This window comes from Ornithodoros turicata, chromosome 5, assembly GCF_037126465.1.
Source record: "Ornithodoros turicata isolate Travis chromosome 5, ASM3712646v1, whole genome shotgun sequence".
Classification (NCBI taxonomy): Eukaryota; Metazoa; Arthropoda; class Arachnida; order Ixodida; family Argasidae; genus Ornithodoros; species Ornithodoros turicata.
Genome location: NC_088205.1, coordinates 21,682,881 through 21,702,369, shown reverse-complemented (window position 1 = coordinate 21,702,369; position 19,489 = coordinate 21,682,881). Strand labels below are relative to the sequence as shown.

At 44.1% G+C, this 19,489-nt stretch overlaps 1 long non-coding RNA gene across 1 annotated transcript; it reads left to right on the top strand.

Moving 5' to 3' along the window:
• The first annotated feature begins 8,954 nt into the window (after positions 1–8,954).
• Positions 8,955–9,686, top strand: LOC135395380 (uncharacterized). Its single transcript, XR_010423050.1, has 2 exons — positions 8,955–9,265; positions 9,375–9,686. It is a non-coding gene; the product is annotated as an uncharacterized LOC135395380 (long non-coding RNA).
• The last annotated feature ends 9,803 nt before the right edge of the window (positions 9,687–19,489 follow it).

The window sequence follows — 19,489 nt, the reverse complement described above, 5'->3', positions numbered from 1 at the left end:
ACCGGCGGGCATCTGTCGATTATAAATGAAACTACCCTAATAGCATTGGTGGTTCCGCGCACGCGCATACAATAAAGAGAGCTTTGCGCATTGCGCAGAACCACTACGCTATATCTAGGGCTCCGCGTTTTCGGTTTTTAATCGGAAAAGACCGAAAAATCTACGCCGGGTAAATTTTCTCTCGTTCGGTTTTAATCGAAAAACGCCGAAAAAAGAGGGACATTTCATGAACGATGACAGAGATAACTTGCTGCACATGCCCAGCAAGTGGTTGATGCCGATCAGAAAACCATACAGAAATACGATGGTTGTGAAAAAAATGTCCGTTTACTTTTTCGTTATGGGTAAAATGCCACCGCAGCGAACAACGCCATGTTTAGTGAGCGTCGTGCGGTCGCACGCTAGGATTTCTATTGGCCGATAACTGTCGGGTAAACCATGTACACGCCAGAAAACATTGAAAAACTCCGATTTCGTGAAAATCAATAAACACCGAAAAACATACGCCGAATCCGCTCAAAAATAAAAACCGAAAAAGCGGAACCCTTGTTCTTGATGGCAAGGTAGTGCTGTCCACGATGCATCTACCAGTCTGGTCTATGTAATTTACACCACGAGAAAGTGGGAGCTTGTATACAGGGTGTTTCCTTTTTGTCTGCAACAAATTTTCATAAAAAGGGGAGTTGCCTTATAGGACGGTTTTACTTTCGCCATTGGATTACTCGATGGGGCTGCTACTAGGAAGCCATATTTATTCTCAATTAACAGACATATTTTAATCAACTTTTTAATTGTTGACGGGAGCATATTGCAATTGTAATATTCGAGCTTGATCTTCACATGATGCGCTCGAACCACTGACGAAGCACGAATGTAATCGCAGCGCGCGCCACAGACCTAATTATTTGAGGTCTGCCGTCTGTTGCGAACCTCAAGTGGTCGGCAAAAGAGCGACGGTGACGTCGATATCTCCGCCCTCACTTAGCGTCACAGAAAAACGTCCCCCCAGTCCCCCCACTCCTTCCTGCTGTCCTCTCTCCATCTGCCCACGTCTGTACGCCGCTCATAGCCAGAGTTGCTTCGCGGCGCTAACACGGAAATTAAAAAAAAACGAAACACGTAATGGTTCACAATCTTTGTTTTCTTCTTTTTTTTTTTTTTTTTGCTTGCACAGAGCTCTGCGCATCACCACTACATATCAGTGCTTATCGTGTCAAGGAAGGGCAAGAGCTGTGTCCGGCAGGGTGAAATGACTGCTATTGCAAGCGACTGCGAACACATGAAGGAACGAAAGGAAGGACAAAGAAAAAAAAAACAAAAAACAAAGATCGTGAAACATACCGTGATGAGGGGTTGCCAACAGCCAACACCGCGTATGACGTAGATATCGACGTCACCGTCGCTCTTTTGGCGATCACTTCCTGTTTCCGGCGGACGGCCGAGGTGAAATACTTAGGTCTATAGCACGCGCTGAGACTACTTTAGTGCTTCATGAGTGGTTCGAGCGGACCATGTGGTGATCAGGCTTTAATATTGCAATTGCAATGTGCTCCCTAAAGCCAATAATTGATTAAAATATCTGTTAATTAGTCCCATAATTGAGCAAAAATTTGTTTCCTAGTAGCAGCCCCGTCGAGTAATCCAATGACAAAAGTAAAACCGCCTAAAGGCAACTCCCCTTTTCATGAAAATTTGTTGCAGATAAAAGGAAACACCCAGTATATACAACGTTCCTGCATGGAACGTACTGATTTTTATGGTTCACAAGACACTTTATTCTGTCATTTATTCTGTCATTCATTTATTCTGTCATTTATCCTGTACGCGACTTGTCTTCCTTTGTTTCTTGCCTGCTTCCCGAGAGAGTGACAGAGACCGTGAATGAGGGGGAGCAGACAATATTTCTTTCCTTCGGTGAGGGATTTCTTCGGACCATCTGTTAACAGATCCAAAGCGTCAAGAGTTCCAACCCGGTCAAGAGATCCAACGAGTCAAGAGATCCATCGAGTAAGGAGATCCAACCGGTCATGTGACGGGCGAGTCAAGAGATTCAACCAATCAAAGCGTTATACTGGTCAGGATTCCCGACAGAAAAGAAAGTCTATCCCTTACCATGTTCATTGCAGAACGATTGCGCTGTACGTAGTATTAAGTTAGGAAGTAATATGGCCGGTAACAGTGAAGACTTTTCGGTGTTTTCTCTCTTCTTACCACACACGTACAAAAAAAAGTAAGCGAGAAGATCCTGGGATTGCGCTGTAGGTTACAGCGGCGAGTCGAGTCTCCCTTTTGCCTTTGCACGTTTATGTCCATTGCCCCTAGCGCCGTAACACGCTATGCCAGAACGGATGCTTGTTACCAAGAATATTGAGCTCAACTTACAAAGTATCGTAGGCCGCAGAGCTTAAAACTTATCCTTGTCGCGTTCTTTTCATTGGCCCCCACCCTTGTCACGTTATTCTATTCTTTTACTGACCGTGCGGGAAAATACTGTCCGACTGTGCTTTCCAATCAACATTGACCTGTCACGTTCATTGACCTCAACCCCAAAATGCAGGGCATACTGCTGGACTCAGAGCTGTCTTTGTACTTTTGTGTCCATTTGAGCAGCCGTCCCCACGTTATGCCAGGACTGAAGTTTGTTACCAATAATAATGGGCCCAGCCGCAAAGTGCTTTGTCTTTGTCCTTTTGTGGACGGCGGGAAAAATTAAGCCAAAACATTAATACAGAAACACACACACACACACACACACACACACAAAGAAAGATGTTCGGGCATATGAAGCTATCTTTCGTACCCTGAGAGAGTCCATGATCAGACGGTTCCGCCATGTAGAACGTGTGTCCACAACTGCGACTTGGCTCTTCGACTACGAGCCTGCTGTGATACGAGAAGTGTTTGAATAATCAACGTGTTTGAAACAGCAGCCGGCCTACCCAACGTGAGTGTACGTATAGCCCACGCTAACTATAGAAATAATCTCTAACACGAAGCACTGAGAAAAAAAAAAGAAAGAAGACAGCACTCCTATAAATCCTGTGTTACAAACAGGTCGATCTTACAATGCAACCACCTGTTTTTAACACAAATGACATAAGAGAACTGTCGGCTTTTCTTTGACTGCGCTATGTGTTACAAAGTAAGTAACTAAGTCAATAAAAATGAGATGTTGATTTGCCACCTGCATTTGTATTCTACTTATACCTCACGTAAAACAAGTCCCTCGAATTTCAATACGGGTAATTTCTGCTGCTTAGCGATGTTAGAGTTAACGACGTAACACAAAGGGGTCAAAAGATCCAAGCCTGGCGAACCCTCAGACGAGTCAAGAGATCCAACCGGGTCAAGAGATCCATCGAGTCAAGATATCCATTGGTGGATCTCTTGACTCGATGAATCTCTTGACCCGTTGGATCTCTTGACGTGGAATCGCCCCTTCTTTCACGGTCTCTCTCACTATCTCGTTGCGAGTCTCCCGTCTCGTGAGTGCATTTCATTGCGAAGGTGCACGGTTTGTGTATTCCGGAACCCAACAACGCAAACCACACATTCGTTTAAATCACTTGGAACGAATTAAACAATTCGTTTAATTCGTTGTTCTGCCAACGATGCAGCGAGCAGACGACACAGAGTCGAGGAGAGAACAGATGGTGCAGGTCACCTCGCGGGCACGGAACTCGGTTACAACCGTTAACAGTTTAAACCGAATTTCTCAAGAATTGCTTTAAAAAAAAGTCTAATGGTAATTAGGAACCTGTCTAAATACGTTACGTTGTACTTCAATATCACGTGATGTCTGGCCGCTAATCCAGGACCGACTCCAACTTTGCGCTTTGCGAACGTTGAGGGTTGCCACCTTTCAGTTTCTAAAAGTGTTTCAAATTACTTAGTGCGAAAAGGTACGAAGAACTGAGCGGTGATGACTACTACTGGTATCAAGCCAACCTATCAAGCACAGGCTGCAATGGATAAGGAGAAACGCCTTCTTTCTTCACATGATATGCCTCAGTAAGCGAAATGGGACTGCCTTGCACATACGTTAGGCGAACTGGGACCTCGTGCAGTGTCGGGTGAGGGAATACGGCGAGGGATTGGGAGATAATCTGATAAAATGCATTAGGCGAAGTGGGAAGACACGGGCAAAACTCATCCAATATATTGGTCCTGTACTGTTTGTTGGGTAACTGGGTACAATGACCTAGTAGCCGAACATTTTACCAGTATTGGTTAAATACTGACCACATATGCCAAATATTCCCGACGCCTCCAACATTGGATATGCAATAACGAAAGAAAGAGAGGACTCCGACTTAACGTAACATATGGAACATAATGGATATGCATTAGGAATAATTGCCATTGAATAACTGGAAAAAAGGAAAAAAATTAAAGGAATTTTTTTTCAATGAACCTATACTGTCTCAAATCAAAAGCAGTAAGAAACAGAGACGTTATTGTTGGATGCCATCTCGTGGGCACGATAGTAACTACGTCCGCCATCTTGGTTATGTCAAGAGAAACAGCGTGTGCCGTGTCAACAAGAATCACTAGAGAAGCTTCGCTGCAGAGTAGCGAAACCGAGCAGGGAATCCATTTTGTTTCCGTTCCACACCAGCGCCATCCTTAGTTCAGGAGCTACCATAACAATGGAAGTAGTTTAGGGAAGAGCGTGTGTTCGTCATGAGGCACTATCTATGTATTGTCCACGAGAGCGTCCTGAGGAGGTCAAAGTGAGCTCAAGGCTGTGAGTGTGTGTGTGGTTACCTTGGTGAGCTGCTTGCAACAGGAGCAACATTTTGGAGCGTCCTCGATAGATGGCATCGCGAGGGCCGTTAGGTTACGTTAGGTACGTCATATGTTGCTGGCGTGGCGGGGAAACAAAATGGCCTCTCCTGCTCGCCCGTGGAACTCAGTGTCGCTACTCTGAAGCGAAGTGCATTGAGTGACTCTAGCGTCAACACGCTTTCTGAACGCGTGATCTCGCTTCTTCTGATGGAAAATGTCCTCGCATTACTGCATCCCGTTGTGCAAACAGCGTGAAGTGATAGAGAGTGTTGGGAACAAGGTATGTACCGCAATTTTTTGGTCACAAATAGTGTATAATAGTGTTTGGTTATAATAGTGTAAGTAGTGTAATAGTGGTCATAATAGTGTATTGTGACCCGTTAACAACCCTGCTTGCTGAAGCTGCTTCGCAATGAAGTGCATATTCTGCTAGCAGCTTCACGAGAAAGTTAGGAGATATTTCGCAGATAATTTTAAGGTACTTCTTCGGCTGAGCAGTTTCATAACACGAGACGTGTGACTCAAAATGGTGTTGGTACCTCTTTGGCGGTATTCTGCATATAGCGTCACATTTTCGGACGATTAGCGAAATGTTATAAAAATTCGTATTCGCATTACCTGAGGTTTCCCTTTCTCGGGGTAGGCATAATGAGATTTCCATTTAGGGATGTGAACCAGATGTTGTGAAATTTTGAGCTGTTCATTATCCTGCGGAAGCCTTGCTGACGGAGTTGTACGCAACTCGTTACCCAGTAACCAGTTACTTTTTTTTTATTTACCCTCAGTGCTTAAAGCAATGAAGCGGAGAGGGGCATAGGTTACAGTGTAAGCTAGGATATAAATATCTATTAACAGAGCAGTTGTAATTGAAAAACTATACTAAACTTACAAAGATTACAGAACTATACAAGCCTACAAACAACATGTAAAAGTGATTTGGTATTATCAGCATGTTAATACGTATAGATCTAACCATAGTGTAACCATGATAATAATTAACAACGACGTGAATGATTATTGCAAGTGAAGGTGATCATATAAGGCCTTTTTGAAGTTAGAACTCTCTGAAATCGAAGTTATAGAACCGGGGAGGCCGTTCCATTCTTGGGAAGTCTTAGGCAAGAAGGAAACAAAACATGATTTGGAACGACAAAATGGAACTTGCACCTTCTGCCTACATGGTCAAGTCGAGACGAGATGTAAGATGGGCGCGATAATAAAGGAGAATGCAATACTTGATTGTGGTAGCAAATTTTATGAAACTAGGAGAGACGTGCTGCCTTGCGGCGCAGTGATAAAGGCGGCAAGTTAAGGGTAGATTTCATAGATGTTACGCTTGCTGTACGATTATAATTACCTAAAATGAAGCGAGCGGCGCAGTTCTGAATACTTTCAAGATTCTGAATAAGTGACTGATGTTCCGGGTCCCATATAGAAGCTGCGTACTCAAGCTTTGGTATTACAAGTGTTCGGTATAGCGTGAGTTTTAGATGAACTGGCAAAAGACCAAAGTTACGCCTGATGTAACCTATAGGGTGCGTGTAGCATTGTTAGAGATGTACTCGATGTGTGGGCGCCAGGAAAGGTTAGAGGATATGTAAACCCCAATATATTTATAGACTGGAACTGGTTTCAAGCACCGAACTTCTTGGTAACTTTCTTGGTAACGAAGTAACTGCTTAGTTATACATTGACAAAAATGGTAACTAATAACATATTCAGTTGCAAAAATTGGTAACCGTTTCCCACGTTACTTGTTGCTTTGTTGCTTTTCTTCGTTTACACTCGGCTTCAACAAAGACGACATTGTCAATAGACCTCTCCCTGTTTGTAAATAAATGAGTGTTCAACAGCGCCACCAATTTGGTAGACTTGTACTACGCTCAAAGCTAGGGGCGAACAAGGTTGCGCCCGAAAGCCACGGTCTCGAGGAGATTACGATGGCCCCTGAAAGGGGCGCGACCTTCGTTCCTACTTTCCTTTCACTAGGCGGCAGCGAACAAGAGCCCTTTCGTGGAACCCAGCCCTGCCCCTCCGATTTGTTTCGGTTTCAGTTTGTTTACCAACGCCATGGTGACGTTTAGTACATGCGGAAACTCCGTAGGCTTCTAACACGTCGTGACATGACCTGGACGTTCGTCTCTGGCTCCCAGGAGCTGACAGCAGAGTCATTCTCTTATTGCGTCCTGAGGTGACCGGCATGACGAATGATCGGTCGTTTCATTGACCATGTGAAACTTCTTAGTGTTGCTGATTTTTATTTTCAAATGTTTTGGAGTAGCCGGCTCCTGTGTTTTGTTGGAGCCACCATTTCCATATTTTTATTTCCTAATTCCAGCTCCAACTCCAACCATGTGAAGCATTCTTGGAAAAAGATCCTGGAATTTTCTTTTTGTTGTTGTTGATTCAGGTTGCTGCTCTTGGATAGACTAGACTCACTAAACTCGGATCCTGAGATGGCATTGTCATTCTCTGCTGATTCACCTGATTCGCCGTGTTGTTGTAGAATGTGTTCATCTGACCTGGGTGATGAGATCCCTGGTCAATTACATGCAGCTCGTGCGTGTCATCCGCGCAGGGCATCCCTGGCAAATGGTGGTCGATGGTATGGACAGCCCCCATCATGCATAGGCCATCCTGTTGTAGACGTGTGTATTTGGTGATGAAATAAAGTATTATTATCTAACCTTAGTCCGTGTATTTGCCCTCCCACCTGCACACTTTTCGGTTCCCGTGAGAATCATTCGTGGGATTAGTAAGATGACATAAAGGACAACCACGTCAGCATGTTGTACGGAAATGAAGGCGACAAAAGGTGATGGGAGTTTCGTGCCTTCTTTGCTTTTCCAAAACAAAATGCCGTTCCAGTTAGCGTCTTTGATAGTTTAGTTGGCTAGCAGTTAGCGTATCGAGGACTATACGTCAAAGGCACTGCTTTTCACTAATCAGTCGAAGACCTCGTGGAGACAATGCCGGGTTGTGAGCTGGTAGCCGGAGAACTTTGGCAGATTTTATGGCTTCTTATAGATGTTTGTGTGGCGTTTATTAGCTCAGGATGGACGTGCATCTGATGTCGTACAGTCTCCTGGCCGTGTTGCAAAAATAAATAAAGGTGATTTCATATCAATTCAGGCAAGCCCGTCCGTCGAGGTCCTTCGATTTTGTTACATATTTTTTGTGTGAAAGCCACATCTTTGTGATGAACATTGGTACAAATTTCTGACTTCAAATCGGAGCGAATGCCGGGAAAAAAATTGATGCGCGCACCACGGTGCCTCATCAGCGAGCACTCGCGCCGAAGTTTGAGACAACCCTATGCGCCCTACGTTCAAGTGATGGGGACGATATTTTTTCTACTCGTTCTCTACATACCGGACTGTAACTCTGTTGCATAGCCCGATACCTACTGCCGCCCGTTCGCTTGAGAAAAAATCGCAAAAACGCCGTAAAGCGCGTTTTTGCGTGAATTTGGAGCGTTCCTGTCGGGGAAGTGGGCATTAAACCGAAATTATTTTTACACTGAAAGATAGCCCATTAAGTGCTCTTTCTAACTGTATTCCGCTAAAGATTGTGAATGATAAAGCTAAGGCGGTATGAGGGAGCAAACTGGGATCACCCTCGAAAAATACGCCGACTTCACGGATCGATTTCTCGAAAACCTCACGCTTTATTTTCTCGAAAAAAATATCATTCATTCATCTTTCTATTGCCTTTCAAGCGGTATAAACTTTGTAGGGACTAAAAACATTTGACAACCATAACGGAGCGAAAAGGCGACGCATGGTACGCAGTGACATCACACAGGCGTACGGCTGTATTAACACACCACAGACGTGCTCTAACGTCTGTATATCCACTTTACCATTTATTTCCTGCGTTCCCACATTCAAGCGAATGATTCCAAACTGTTTCTTGTACCGTCGGGCGTATCCCCATTTCCGCAGTCACAAAATATCATGTTAGAGGACACAGGTTGACAGACAGCTATTTAGTATTTATTCTTTACATGTATTTTACTCTCTGTTCCGCGTACAACCAACAACAACAAATAAGTTAATGATAATGAATGGGGAAATTCGCCACAGACTCCGCGTACAAAATGTATTTCACATGACAGGTAAAATGTGGCACTGGACATCACGAGGCTCGTGCGTCTATGATTTCACGAGGCACAAGATCACAAAATTGAAGTAGATGAACTGCATGTATCACGAACCAGCGGGTCTGGACTACGGAATGTTCGGACCCTGAAGCCAGGCCCAATTACTCAGGCGGATACATGTCGACGACACTTCTTGCTAGCAGGACGTCTTCATTGTCGGACCCTCTGTTCCATTTCTTATACCACACGTGAGAGGAACGAATGCCTGCGACAGGTCGGACCTAGAGTCATTAGTGACTCCAGTCGGACCGTCCCCCACTTCTCCTTTCTTGCTTCTCGGAACGCCGTGATGTCGTTCGACGGAATTTACAGCAGGTGCGTTGAGTGATTTTTTCTATTTGAGAACACGGACGAAATCAGCAGGTGTTCGAATAGCTGCCGCAACTGTACACCGCAGGTTGTGTAAGCTTGCCATATGTTTCAGGGAACCGCCAACACCATCGCAAGCATCTTTGCGTGACCACTAGCAGAATACAACCATCTCACTAGCAGCCTGTTCTTCGTCATCTCGTACAGCTGATACCTATTCTTGAAGTGCGCAGCTGCACCGTCGAGATGTAGATGAGATGCGTGAACACAGGTAGGATTTCTTCCAGGGCCTCAACTATCCTGTCCAGAGCTAGAAGTGCGTGCGCCGTGTCGTGGGACATGCCGTCGCTCACCGCGTTGCGGAGCTCGTTGTCAACACAGGTGTTGTTGCCACGCAAGTGAATAAAGAAATTTGATCTGTTTTCTAGCACCGTCCCTGTACCTCGCTTGATAGATTCACTGACAAGTTTTCGGCAAAATCAAAGTGCAACACGACATGACGTCGTTCGACAAGGTGTTTTTCGTTCCAGATGGCGTTCCTCTGGACGTTGCGTATGTGTTCGCGCTTGATGTAAACAGCGGTGCACTTCGACTTCCTTAAGAAATTGTAGGACTTCTAGCGTCTTCGTTATGAGGTTTCCATTTTCCCAGACGGCTAGATTAACGTCGTCGTCCCGCTGTATCTTCAATTTCTGCAGAGAAATCTTTTTGGCCCCTCCGCAAAGTGTGCAGTCTTGGGAAAAGCAGGCATCTTGTGGCTCTCACAAATAGGCATCGTTTTTATAAAAACTACTATCGACGAGCCAAACGAGCTAAAAACGAGCGACCAGCTAAAACGAGCTAAAGGGAGAGGACCTATAGGTCCTCTCCCTTTAGCTGCGCGGATGAAGCACTGTTGATACCTGCGATGACAAAGTCGAAATTCGTACAGTACGAGCACACACACTGCTGTTGACGTGGAACTGTCTGCACCCACTTGGGCCGGAGTGTATAAAACTTCGTCATTCCCATCTTGATACACGGATGAGCGCTTTTAAACAGGTTAAAGGTTTCACGTATGGTGCGTGTCATAAACCTTTTTGTCGCAGCCACTCTCTCGCCGTCTTCCAGTACGTGGATAACATCCTTCTTGTTAGGGCTTTGGACAGTCCAGTCCATCTCGTCTTGAAGATAGTATTTCAGCGCAGTAACTACCGTCAGCTTCGCTGACAGGGTGTCACGTGTACTTCTCGGGCATTGCCCACACACCGTGCTTCGCCCTTATATAGAGCTCTTGATTTCTCTATGACGTATTTTGTGGCTTCTGGGATTAGTCTCAACGCTTCTTTCTTTGTCATGCTTTCGTCAAGAAGTGTTAGGAGTTGACACCGCTGTTGATGCGAAGCGCACTTCTGGTACGCGCTCCTGATATTTTGTAGGTAAGTAGAGCAGCTCGAACAACTTGCATCGGACGTCGCAGGCTCATCCACATTAAATGCCTCACTGATTTTGCGGCTTATTGTCTTGCTTAATGCATCACTAGCTTCTTTCTTTTTACGGGAAACGTACGACGCTACTCGTTCCCGTTTTACTGCCGTTGGCTTCCGCAGTGGAGTGGCATCAATATTCGCAGTGGAAATACTCTCGTTAATTTCAGCAAAAATTTCTGCGCTCTGAACGTACTCTGCGTCTGGTGGAGATGTGGGAGGAGACCACTGAGAAAGTTCATCTATAGCTGAACGGAAATACCTTGCAGTTCTTGCACAACTGGTCTTCATCATTGACTGCACCACTGCCATGCGAGCCGAGGGCTTGTTTCAGTGCATCGATGTCGACGAGGCATGAAACAGACACGAAACCGCGCTGCTTGTAGATCCTCCTACGATGTCGTCGTGCGTAATCCGCACAGTAGACACGTTCCGTACTGTGGACGAGTCGAGACATGGTACCATATCGAACAGGGACACGGAATGGTTTGGAGCCTTCACTTTGGACACACACAACCAAGAAAACGCGTTTGTTTCAGCTTGACCCGCTCCCTTGGTGATTAGTAGCCACAAAGTAAGCTGGCAAGGTCATATTCGTTTGCACGTCTACGAAGCACACAGGAAAAGAAGTGTTTTGTTGTAATGTACAGCAATCCGGCGACAGACCTAATGAAAACGACCTCCCAAGACGTGTCTTTGGAAGCCGGACGTGTGTTCGTCACAGATGCGTTGACGCGTGATAGGTGGATGAATGCAAAGTGAAGCAAAATGCAAGGAAAGAGCCGGAAGGCTGGCAGCATCATCTTGGCCTTTTGGCGTGAGATCTCATTTAGTTGAAAAATATAAACACGCCCACACGGTGACGGTGCAAGAAACTGCTAAGGATTATTCTCCTGCATGTGGGAACGCAGGAATTAAACGGTAACGTGGATATACAGACGTTAGGGCACGCCTGTGGTGTATTAATCCAGCCGTACGCCTGTGAGATGTCACTGCGTACCATGTGTCGCCTTTTCGCTCCGCTATGGTTCTCAAGTGTTTTTAATCCCTACAAAATTTATAGCGCTTGAAAGGCAATAGAATGTTGAACAAATGATTTTTTTTTATAAAATAAAGCGCGGGGGTTTCGAGAAATCGATCCGTGAAGTCGGCGTATTTTTCGAGGGTGATCCCGGTTTGGTCCCTCATACCGCCTTAGCTTTATCATTCGCAATCTTTAACAGAATACCGTTAGAAAGAGCACTTAATGGGCTATCTTTCAGTATACAAATCACTTCGGTCTAATGACCACTTCCCCGACATGAAGGCTACAAAATTCACGCAAAAAAGCGCTTTACGGCGTTTTTGCGATTTTTTTTTTTTTTTTTTCAAGCGAACGGCTTCAGTAGGTATCGGGCTATGCCACAGAGTTACAGTCCGGTATGTAGAAAACGAGTAGAAAAAATGTTGTCCCCGTCACTTGAACGTAGGGCGCATAGGGTTGTCTCAAACTTCGGCCCGGGTTTTCGCTGATGAGGCACCGTCGTGCGGTTCAATTCACTTCAATTTTTTTCCTGGCATTCGCTCCGATTTGAAGTCCGAAATTTGTACCAATGTCATGACAAAGATATGGCTTTCACACAAAAAATATGTAACAAAATCGACGGACCTCAACCGACGGGCTTGGCTGAATTGAGATGAAATCACCCATAAATAAATGCAGCTGTTGACTCTGAATTTACAGAAAAAAGGGATAAACAACCTCGTTACTTGTCCGCCACATCGTATCCATCGCATCATAGGCACATCATATCCTTGAAGATGTTCCTTTCAAGAAGACAACCTCTCCCACTTTGATAGTAAACATGCTTCACAGGAAAAGGAGAACGCTGCATACTGAATACCACTCTTATAATAAGACAGGGCTTGTCTGTATCGAGATCACGTGGCAACATCTCTAAATCAAGATATTTCTTGACAGTAGTCGTCCCATATTACTGTCTGCGTTCCAACAAAAGTAGATGTTCCTTTCAAGAAGACAATCTGCGTCATCTTTTGCTCCCACTTTGGTAGTAAGCGTCCTTCACAGGAAAAGGAGAACGCTGCATACTGAATACCAATCTTATAATAAGACAGGGCTTGTCTGTACCGAGATCACGTGGTAACATCTCTAAATCAAGATATTTCTTGACAGTAGTCGTCCCATATTACTGTCTGCGTTCCACCAAAAGTAGATGTTCCTTTCAAGAAGACAACCTGTGTCATCTTTTGCTCCCACTTTGGTAGTAAGCGTCCTTCAGAGGAAAAGGAGAACGCTGCATACTGAATACCACTCTTATAATAAGACAGCGTTTGTCTGTATCGAGATCACGTGGCAACATCTCTAAATCAAGATATTTCTTGACAGTAGTCGACCCATATTACTGTCTGCGTTCCAACAAAAGTAGATGTTCCTTTCAAGAAGACAACCTGTGTCATCTTTTGCTCCCACTTTTGTAGTAAGCGTCCTTCACAGGGAAAGGAGAACGCTGCATACTGAATACCACTCTTATAATAAGACAGGGTTTGTCTGTATCGAGATCACGTGGCAACATCTCTAAATCAAGATATTTCTTGACAGTAGTCGTCCCATATTACTGTCTACGTTCCAACAAAAGTAGATGTTCCTTTCAAGAAGACAACCTGTGTCATCTTTTGCTCCCACTTTTGTAGTTTAAGCGTCCTTCACAGTAAAAGGAGAACGCTGCATATTGAGTACCACTCTTATAAGACAGGGTTTGTCTGTATCGAGATCACATGGCGACATCTCAAAATCAAGCCGAACCGAAATTTTCATAACACTGTCGAACCCGAATAGGAGCAGAACCAGAAAAAATAATAGCGGTAACCGGTTCGCAACAAAACGATTCGGACAGAAAAGAAGTCAGCATAAGAGTTCAAGTGCCTATCAAATTCAGACTTGTGCCCGTTAGTCGAAAAAAGTAATTGATTACCGTTACCGTTACTTCTGTGGAAAAAGCAATTGATTACCATTACCAATTACTCGACTTCAAATGTAATTGAGTAACGAGTAGAAAAGTAACGCGTTACTTCGGTCGTTACTCTGCAATCACGCAAATTATAACAGTCTTTGTTGTGCCTCAGAAAAAAAAATAGAAAAGAAAAAGGTTCAACAGGGGAACAGCTGAAGTAACAAGACAAACAAAAACACGTAGACAAGGAGATCTGTACGTCTACTGTATTTATCGCCCGGGAAAACGTTGATCCGATTGTGGAAGAGCATTGCGTGGAATTTCCCCGTGACTCACTAAACCTGCAAAGCTTCAGGTACCATCACACGCTGGCGTAGGAAGAGATTAGGGAAAGAGACTGTGAATTCCAGAACGTTATTACAATTACAACGTTATTACAACCTCCGCTTGCTGTAGTAGAACAACCTGGCAACATTTGAAAGATAAGCTAATCTCTGCCGGAAAAGTAATCAATTACTGAGTAATCGATTACTCAGAAAAGTAATTGATTACTCGAAAAATTACTTTGACAGTAAAGTAACGATTACTCGAAAAATTACTGAAAAAAGTAATTGATTACAAGTAACGCAATTACTAGTAACGCGTTACGCACAAGTCTGACTATCTCTCCCCAAACGAGGACACATTGGTCTCCATATCATGGATTTCGCAAATTTTTACCTAGCAGTCAAACGAGGACGTACATTTAAGTATGCTTTCAGCGTCTTTTTTAACACGTTGAAGCGCTTGTCTTTGTGAGCGCCGCGGCTAGCGCCCCATGCACGCGCTGCGGCGTGCGTCTGCTTTTCAGAGAGGAGGCGCCACGCGGACGAATGAAGCAGAAATGGAGTAGCCAATTATGCAGCTCTATATAGGACGAATATGTGATTTAGCAAGCTCCCACAATTAAACAAAATAAAACACAAAAATTAACAATAAAACAGTAAAAATTAAGCAAGTCAGAAACATGAGAAGTGGAGAAGAAGCGTACACAGAACGGTGCCTGTATGACCTGTGGTGGTTTGAATTTTTCTAAATTAATTAAATTAAATTCTAATTAAATTTGATCTAACCTAATCTAAATCTAATTAAATTCTATGTTAGCGCCGCGAAGCAACTGTGGCTATGAGCGGCGTACAAACGTGGAGAGATAGAGAGAGGACAGCAGGAAGGAGTGGGAAACAGGTGGGTTAGTATGCGTCCTGGGCCAACTTCAGGGGGAAGTGTGCCGACATTCGTCTGGACAGTCTTCGGAAAACCTAGGGAAAACCTCAGACAGCACAGCCGGTGACAGGATCCGATTCCGAACCCGTGTCACCTCTCCGTCTCGGCGTGGAAAGTGATCATCTTAACCACTATGCCACGGGAGCTGGTGGTTTGAAAAGTAAGTGTAGTCCTGCTCACTGGTAGTGGAATTGTGTCGTGACACATTGCTTTTGTGTTGTGGATTAACTGATACACATGAGGTGGTGGATTAACTAATACACTGCTGAGAGCTCTGACAGAGCAAGGCTGGCAGACTTTTTCGACATGCTTCAGTATGGTTTCAGATCGATTCAATCAATCAATCAATCTTTTATTTGATATAACAAACACATAAAATGAAATGTGGTGCTGCGAGGGCAGGCCATACATGGTTCCAAAATACTGATAACATACAGTAGCACATCTTGTGGGAATAATTTAACAGCTACCTCTATGAAAAAAAAAAAAAAAGCAGATGGGTAAACGAGAAAGAAGAACAGGTAAATACCAAGCATATGCTCATTTATAACAAGGAACTCAAGGAAATGAGAAAGAAAAAAAAAGATGAAACTGCTCAGCAACACTACAAGCGTGACATACAAAGGAATTTCAATAGCCTTCTTTTCTTTTTTCTTTTTTTAATGAAACGTGTTATTCAGCTTCCTCAATTCCACCGGCAACGAATTCCATATCTTAGATCCAATAAAAGTTAGCTCCTGTTCACCGTAGTTTGTGCGCGGCAACGATGTCCTAAGATATACATATCGTCTCTTCTAAGGGAATATATGGAACTAAAGCGTGCTAAGTGATTAAAATGAGGAACAGTAGAGTTATAAATGGGACTATATGGATAAAGAGGCTGATCTTGAACGTAGTTAGAGTAAATATGTTCACGATTGATAGCAGTGAAAATGCAAAAGTAATTGACGTATCTGGTTGAATCTTTAGTACTGTGCGTATGTAGAGCGCGCTTTTGTATAGGATTAAAAGCGGATGAAGAGTCCACGATAGAACGATAGGTGAGCCCATCCACTTCTAGACCGTAGCTGATATGTGAGTGTATCAGTACATAGTATACAGTTTGAGAAGAGCATTGACAGGAAGAAGACGTTTTGTTTTAGCTATAGGACATGAAGCCCTGGTAGTAATTTGCATCTAATATTCGACACGTGGTCGTGCCAACTGAGGTGTTCATCCAACGTGACACCTAAGAATTTAAGAGTCTTGACCCTCTTCGGTGCAAATGATGAAAAGCAAACAGTGAAGTGACTTATATTTAAAAATTGTTGGCTAGGGTGAAATACGACATAGTTTGATTTAGTATAATTTGGAACTAACATGCTCTGGGTCTGGGACAGCTAGAGCGATGGTTTGTTAAGGACTAGGTTAGCTTCATGAAACAAGCCCTCATGTGTGCTGCCTTCTACGAATATGTTGGCGTCATCAGCGTACAATGTGCAGTCTTTGGCTAAGAACTTAGGCAAGTCATTGATAGAGACCAAAAACTGGAATAGACCCAAGATTGAGCCTTGTGTCGCCTACTTTGCACTCAACCAAATCTGATCGGAATTTCATAATGGAAACATACTGCTTTTCTTCCAGCCAAGTAACTTCGGAGCAGGCGCAATGGTACTTTTAATCTTATCCCGTATCTTTTAAGTTTCACTAGCAGCAGTTTGTGGTCAATTACGAAAGCTTTCGCTAAATCTATAAAAATACCCATAGTAAGTGTCTTGGAATCGATTAACCTTTTCATTTTCTCAAGAACATTACTTAATGCTATTTCAGTGGATCTGCCAGTGGATCAGTGCAAACTAGGATTCAGGTAAACTGTTGTGTTTGTCAAAATAAGCCTCCGTAAGCCTCCGCAAGAGGAGTGTCTGTATTAATCACCTTGTGATTCACCCTGCCGAATGCATGTGCCGGCAAGTATATACCGTCGTCTATGTAAAATGCTGTCCATCTCATTAAGCTTCCTTTAAGTGTGTCTTGCTGGTACCGTGCGTGTGAAAAAAGAGATTTTGGGAAAAGGAAGTAGCTGGACGACACCGCTTCAGCAGCGTGGACGCTATTTGCCATTGTGTTCGTCCATTTCTCATCTCTTTCGCTAAGGGGAGTACCTTGCCACTAAAAACGTCAATGCATGCAGACGACAGCAGTAAGCTATATTGGCCACTCATTTCCTGATAAAAGCAGTTTTGTGAGAGATATAACATGAAAGCGTTGAACCGTTTCAGGAACCGGTTCGGGGATGCGAACCTGATTCAGAACCGGTTCGATTTTTGGCGTGGTCGAACCAGAGCTGAACCGGAACGAAATCCAAGCAACGCAAACCCGAACCCATGCCGAACCCGTATTTTTTGCGGTTCGACACCCTGGTTTTCATAGTTCTCGAAAACGAGCATGTGATACGAGCATGACTGTGGACATTCCAGGAATGATAATTTCATGCGGGATACTCATCCATTCACCCAAGCTCGCATTATGTATCGCTCAGAGGAGCTAATTCATCTATCAAAAGAGTATCTTTTGCTGTTTGAATTACCGGCCATCGTTGGGGACCACCCCGGCAATGTCCATGCTGCATCAAATCAGACAGTTTGGAAAGAAATTCTTTCCCAGCTAAATAACAGAGAAGCCATAAAGCAGTATTAATTGCATGTCCCAAGTGAGCAATAATGATTGCATTGTAGGTGTTGCCCTCCGAGGTCGCCGGAAGCCGTAACAGCTCCTCTGCTTGCCTTCGGGGCCAGTTTCCGGCTCGTTTTTTCTCATTATCACCTTTCTTACTTTCTTAGGTATCCATTTTAATGGACCTGATTTTCTTTGTTTCTCGCATAGAGCAAAGTTGGTAATTTGCATCGTTAACCATTAACAGCGTCAGCCACCGAAAAAGAGTTTCGGGGAAAGTAAAAGAATAATTTTTAAAAAAATTATTTTGTTCTGGTATTTATTCTCCATTTTGTGAATTGATTGTTCCCATTGTACCAATTGTGGCCCAAATGTTAACGGGAATTCGTTTTTCCGTGAAAACATCACTAAGTTCGATTTGGTAGCATGGTCAAAATCTACGATGCAACGAAATTATGCCGAACTTTATGACGCGACAACTTAGTGAGTAATAAACCAATAGCAACCAACTGACTAAATCCAGGTAGCTTACACGTGTGAGATTCTAGCTAACAAGGTCCTTGTGGTCGTTGGTCTGGGTGTGATTGCGGGCGCGTGCGAGAGAGACGGAAGGATATGCGTACGCGTAGCCTGCGGACAGTCTATCTCGTGAAAGCGTGAAGCTAGGACGCCGATCGAGGTGTTGTTGAAAAGTGCTTGAGAGGTTGTTCCTGTACCTTAAGCGATATCGGCTTCAACAGCAATAACCAACATTTTCTAAACTTGCAAAGTCGGTATATCAAAATTTGCTAGAACATCGGCATATATGAAACGAAAACATGATCAGAATCGAAGGAAACGGCAATCAGAAGAAAGGGCGACTCGAGATGAACCCAGAAAGCCCCGAAAGTCCAGCACCGAGCGATCGAGAGAGCTACGGGAGCGTCGAAGAAGATTAGCGGCGGAGGTAAATTCGACTGCCGGAGAGCACAGCGAGCTCGTACCCTCTAATAATAAATGACTATTGAATGGAATGAATAATCCCTTGGGGGTATTTCTTTGACTGAAATCCCGCAAAGGAGTAAAGGAATCGGAGATCGTGACGTTTTCACGTAAAACACTACGTCCGGGACACGATTGAACCAACACCACCTATAGAGAAAGCTTGTGCATTGCATCCTCTCCCTCTTTCAATTACGAGTCAGAAGTCGTCTCCTACCGCGAATTCAAGGACCCGTAAATGAGTGCAGCTCACCTGGAACCTGCAGACCTAATATTTAGACAAAAAGTGCAACACGCTTTCCAGAAAATCGGTTTTGAGAAAAATTGGGACCGTTTTGCGCGTTATTTCCAAGTTTTCCCATCTAGTACGCGGGGACGTTCAGTCACAACTCGCAGACGACGGTGGTTCGTCTGCGTGGTCACAACAGCTGAAAGCACGTTCGTGATGGGCTACGGCCGTTGAAAACACGATCCGCATTGGCTGACTCTTAATTGTTACGTCACGTCGACGAGCAAGCAGGCTTTCTATCCATAACTTAAAAACCCGAGACTAGGGGACAAAAAACGATAAACACAGACAAGGCCTTTTTCTATGTCACAAGACCGTCGTCATTATTGCGTAAACGTACTTATGTGTGTAGAAAAAGGCAACTTGCATCTTACGATAGAATCGTCAAATGGACAATCGATTGAATCGTCAAATCGTCAAACACCAATCGTCAAATGAGTGTTGCGTAATTCTCCTCTAGCAATAATAATTTTACCCCGGGTGTCTTGTAAGTGCCTCGTCATGTTGTGCGGATTGCGTACTCAGAATGTCATCGGCGAGCGCTCTTATCAGGCAGAGCTTTGTTACAGCTCTTATCGTACATGAACACTCCAGTATATGTATATGCATCCGTCTACGTACTGAGTAT